The sequence below is a fragment of the Mercenaria mercenaria genome, chromosome 1, assembly GCF_021730395.1.
Source record: "Mercenaria mercenaria strain notata chromosome 1, MADL_Memer_1, whole genome shotgun sequence".
NCBI classification, from domain to species: Eukaryota; Metazoa; Mollusca; class Bivalvia; order Venerida; family Veneridae; genus Mercenaria; species Mercenaria mercenaria.
In genome coordinates, this window is record NC_069361.1 from 107,719,526 (window position 1) to 107,725,556 (window position 6,031).

Consider the following 6,031-nt stretch of genomic DNA (forward strand, 5'->3'; position numbering starts at 1 on the left):
AGGTCACATCATAATAAAGACTCAAACAAGGTTTCATGAATTTACATCAAATACTTTTTGAGCTTATAATGCACATAATTACGTGAAAATGTTCATTTTTTGACTATTTTAGGGGCCATAACTCTGAAAACAGGGGGCGGAGGCAGACAGAAAATAGGAGGTTCGCAAGTTCATATCATGATAAAGACTCATGCAAGGTTTAATCAATTTATATGTAATACTTTTTGAGCTAGGTGGGTCACAAGGTGAAAATGTGCATTTTTGACTATTTTAGGAGCCATAACTCTGAAAATAGGGGGCGGAGCAGACTTAAAATTGAAGGTGCGCAAGTTCATATCATTGTAAAGACTCATGCAAGGTTTAATCAATTTGTATGTAATACTTTTTGAGTTAGGCGCGTCACAAGGTGAAAATGTGCATTTTTGACTATTTCAGGGGCCATAACTCTGAAAATAGGGGGCGGACCCAGATGAAAAATACGAGGTGCGCAATTTCATATCATGATAAAGACTCATGCAAGGTTTAATAAATTTATATTAAATACTTTTTGAGCTACGCGCGTCACAAGGTGAAAATGTGCATTTTTGACTATTTCAGGGGCCATAACTCTGAAAATAGGAAGGGGACCCAGATGAAAAATAGGAGGTGCGCAAGTTCATATCATGATTAAGACGCATGCAAGGTTTCATGAATCTATATCAAATACTTTTTGAGCTATGCGTGTCACAAGGTGAAAATGTGCATTTTTGACCATTTTAGGGGCCATAACTCTGGAAATAGGGGGCGGAGCCAGACAAAAAATAGGAGGTGCGCAAGTTCATATCATGATAAAGACACATGCAAGGATTCATCAATCTATATTGAATACTTCTTGAGCTAGGCACGTCACAAACTTCGGACGGACAAGAGCAAATCTCTATGCCCCCACCACTCGGGGGGGGGGGGGGGGGGGGGGGGGGGGGCACAAAAAGGCTGATTTTGGGAAATTCAAGGGCCATAATTCTGAAGTGCCTGGGGCGATTTGGCTAGTTAATGAACTTGGCTGAGGAGTTATGGTCAAAAACGTTTGGTTCAAGTTTGGTAAGGTCAAATGAGAACTGTTCAACTTAGAGCACGGACAAGAGTAAAAGCCGATTTTCGGTAATTCAAGGGCCATAATTCCGAAGTGCCTTGGCCAATTTGGCTAGTTATTGACCTTGGCCGAGGACTAATGGTCAAACACATTTTGTTCAAGTTTGGTGAAGATCGGATGAGAACTGTTCTACTTAGAGCGCGGACAAGAGTAAAAAGGCAATTTTCGGTAATTCAAAGGCCATAATTCCGAAGTGCCTGGGCCGATTTCGCTAGTTATCGAACTTGGTCGAGCACTTATGGTCAAACACATTTTGTTCAAGTTTGGTGAAGATTGGATGAGAAGTGTTCGATTTAGAGTGCAGACAAGATTTGTGACAGACACACAGATAGGTGTAAATCAGTATGTCTCCCACACCACTGTGTGGTGGGAGACATAATAACAACATGACAGAATTTTTCATGGAAACTTAAGATCAATTACACCACCACCACAATTATTTTTTAGCTGATTTTGCAGTTTGCGTGTTTGACTCAAAATATTTTTCTTGCATCAAACATGACCCCCACTTTTCTTTTGATTTTTATTCAGCACTGACAATATTCTTCAAGAAAATGTAAGTTAAAGACATTTAAAATGGGTCCTGATGTGTGCTGTGGCCATTGGAAAATTATGTCAATTTCATATAGAATAAAGAACAGTTATTTCTGTTAACATACAAACTGTAAATGCAGTAACTCTCTGCTTTATCTTAACTGTCAACGTGTGGCATTAGAGCACATAGTATTGGAATATAAAAGGAAAAATATCGGCCAAAACCCACCTACAGACTGAATTAAGTAACAGTGACCCAAAATACAATCCATAGCCAGTTCTTAAATTTAAAGTTAATAATTAAACTCGAAACCAGCTTTTTGATAATCAAAGTGAAAATAAAAATCTATTTTAGTAACTGTGACCTTGATCTTGACCCAATGGCATTAAAACCACCTTTTTATCACAAAAAATATGAAAGAAAAAAGATTTTTTGATCTCAGTGGGATTTGAACTGACAACCTTCAGTTCCACAGCACAAAAATCTATTTTTTATTTTAACTATGACCCCATTTTTCCATTTTTAGTTACAATGACTTGACCCTGACCCAAGTGACCCTTTTGTGTTTGATAAAACCTTTGTGTTTGTTTATCTACACACCAAGTATACTGACAACGAGTGTACCAAATACTGAGTGGAAGCCATTTTTCTAGTTTTAGTAACAATCATTGAATGTACCCAAATATAACCCAAAGCTAATTCTTCAGACAATCTAGCTGTACACAAAGTTTGGTGACAGTAAGTAAGTCCAAACAAAGAAGTACAAAATACACAGAATGGCAACAGGAGATAATCTCGCGTAAGCTCGTGTCACTGCGTTATCTTATTGAAGCGTTTGCTGACTTGATCACTCCTGATCAAATCAACAGACGCTTTAATTTAGAGTATTACACTGGCAACACGGCGGGCATGTAATAAAATGAATCGGGTCCAATTTTCAAATGACAACTGTTGATTTCTCAGACTCAAATCATAAAATTCATTCCTTCCCCGTGTAGAAAATACTTATAACATTAAACAAGAGGGCCATGATGGCCCTATATTGCTCACCGGAGTTGATCTGGCCTACTGACCTAGTTTTTGACCCCAAATGACCCAGGTTAAAACTTGACCTAGAGATCATCAAGACAAACATTCTGACCAAGTTTCATAAAGATTGAGTCACATCTGTGACCTCTAGAGTGTTCACAAGCTTTTCCCTTGATCTGGCCTACTGACCTAGTTTTTGACCCCACATGACCAAGATTCGAACTTGACCTAGAGATCATTAAGAAAAACATTCTACCCAAATTTCATAAAGACTGAGTCAAAACTGTGGCCTCTGGAGTGTTCACAAGCTTTTCTCTTGATCTTGCCTACTGACCTAGTTTTTGATCTCACATGACCCAGATTCAAACTTGACCTAGAAATCATCAAGACAAGCATTCTCACCAAATTTCATAAAGATTGGGTCACAACTGTGGCCTCTAGTGTTCACAAGCTTTTCCTTTGATTTGACTGGGTGACCTAGTTTTTGACCATACATGACCCAGATTCGAACTTGATCTAGAGATCAAGACAAAACATTCTGATCAAATTTCATAAAGACTGAGTCACAACTGTGGCCTCTATAGTGTTCACAAGCTAATCCTTTGATCTGGCCTAGTGACCTAGATTTTGACCCCACATGACCCAGTTTCAAAACTGACCTAGAACTCATAAAGACAAACATTCTGATTCAGTTTCATAAAGACGGAGACACAACTGTGGCCTCTAGAGTGTTCACAAGCTTTTCCTTTGATTTGACCAGGTGACCTAGTTTTTGACCCAACATGAACCAGATTCAAAATTGACCTAGAAATCATCAAGACAAACATTCTGACCAAGTTTCATAAAGACTGGGTCACAAATGTGCCCTCTAGAGTGTTCACAAGGCAAATGTTGACGGACGACGGATGCCGCACGAGGGACAATGACCTAGAGATCATCAAGACTAACATTCTGACAAAGTTTCATAAAGACTGGGTCACAAATGTGGCCTCTAATGTTCACAAGCTTTTCCTTTGATCTCACCTACTGACCTAGTTTTAAACCCTACATGACCCAGTTTCAAACTTGACCTAGAGATCTTCAAGACTAACATTATGACCAAGTTTCATAAAGATTGGGTCACAAATGTGGCCTCTAGAGTGTTCACAACGCAAATGTTGACGACGACAGACGCCGCACGACGGACAATGACCGGTCACAATAGCTCACCTTGAGCACTTTCTGCTCTGGTGAGCTAAAAACACCATTATCATTATAAACAAACAATCTGATAGAAAGTTTTTCACGACACAATTTTTTATCCTTCTGCTGTCTGTTTCAAATTACACCGGTAAAACGTGATCTCATTCAGTTCCCACGTGATGTTGGCGAGATTTGCTCTATATGCCTTTCAAGTTGCTAATCAATTTATTTTTATAGGTCTTTGGTCCAAACTAAAATTATAAGCTAGAAACCACCTTTTTGATGATCACATTGAGAAAAAAATCTATTTTTAGTATATGTGACCTTGACCCAATGGCATTAAAATGACCTTTTGATAAAAAAATAAAACAAAAAAAATCTAGATCTCATGCAGTGGGACTGAACAAACACTCTTCTGTTCCACAGAGCAAAAAGTAGCTTTTGGCCCAATGCTAGTCTAGACACTGCAAGCTACCTATATACAAAGTTTAATTTGAATCGGTCACTCCTAACTAAAGTTATCGTGAAAAAACCAAAAGTTGATGCTGCCAGACCACACCCCTGCCCGCCTACATTGGGCAATCTAATAACAATTTTTTTGAAAACCTTCTAAAAGCCCTAGATCGCTCATCTGAGTTATGCTGCTTGCATGAACAGTTTTGGTAGATGGTTATGCAAGGAAAATGTCTGTGAAATAGTGCCAGTGTTTTCTGACAAGAATATTTTAAAAGATACTACTAAATAACAAGAGCTCGTAGACCACGAAATGCCGCCCTTGATGCATTCAGTAATTGCAAAAGGAACAGAAATTATTTGGTCAATGTACACAAAAGGTCTACTGTTCTGTGTTAATGTGACCTTGACCTTTGACCTATTGACCTCAAAATCAATAGCGTCATCTGCTGTCATGATCAACCTCCCTATCAACTTTCATGATCCTAGGCCCAAGAGTTCTTGATTAATCATTCGGAAACAGTTTAACTGTTCGGGGGTCACTGTGAGCTTGACCTTTGGCCTACTGACTTCGAAATCAATTGGGGTCATCTGCTGGTCATAATCAACCTCTCTATCAACTTTCACAATCCTAGGCCCAAGCGTTCTTGAGTTATCATCCGGAAACTTATTATTCTACATACAGACCGACATCTGCTAAACAATATACCCCTCCTTCGAAGGGGAGCATAAATATGGGCAGGTAATGTGTATGTGTGTTGGAGGGGAGGAGGGGTAACAAGTTGAGGAATGATGTGATATGACAATATCAAACAAAAAGATTTTTCCACTACATATCAAACAAATTATTTTTCACTATATACATATTGGGAAAAGTGACCACACATTCCCCAGCGGCTGTTTTTTAACGGAACAGAATAATTTGTACAATCTTCGTAAAAGGTCACTCAAGAAACATTAATTCTGTGTAAAATCATTTTAAAATTTGGGCCTGCTGTTCCTGACAAGAACATTTTTAAAGTTTCAAATAAATATTGGGAAAAAAGTGGTAACTTCCCCCGATGGCCATGTTTTACGACAAATAAATATAATTTGAACAATCTTGGTAGAAGGTCATACAAGGACCATTTGTGCAAGATTATTTCAAAATCAGGCCAGAAGTTTCACACAAGAAGATTTTTAAAGTTTCCACTAAATACATACCAGGAACTGTGACCACACCCATTGGCAGCCATGTTTTTTGATGAATTGAAATAATTCAAACAAATTTGGCTGAAGGTTTTACAAGGACCATTTCTTTGAAATTATTTAAAAATCAGACCAGTGGTTTAGGAGAAGTTGTTTGAATATTTTTCTATTTTTAGCTCTGACTGCCCCTATGTGCAACCAATCAGAACCATTTGAACATCCAGGTCAAGTTTCATCAAAATCCATTCCGTGGTTTTAGAGATGTTGCTTAAAGAAATTGTTAACGACAGGCAGATGGACGGACGCATGCACGCACGACTGACACAGCAAGATGACAATAGCTCACCATGAGTACTTTGTGCTCAAGTGAGCTAAAAACTTGGCATGTATGATAGCATGCAGAAAATGACTTTCCAAAGACTTTAGGAGAACGGTTTGGATAAGTTGTTTCCCTTGGTTTACTTTCCCTTGCTTCTAGCACTGCTTCTTTACAGCTTGACTTTATTAATATA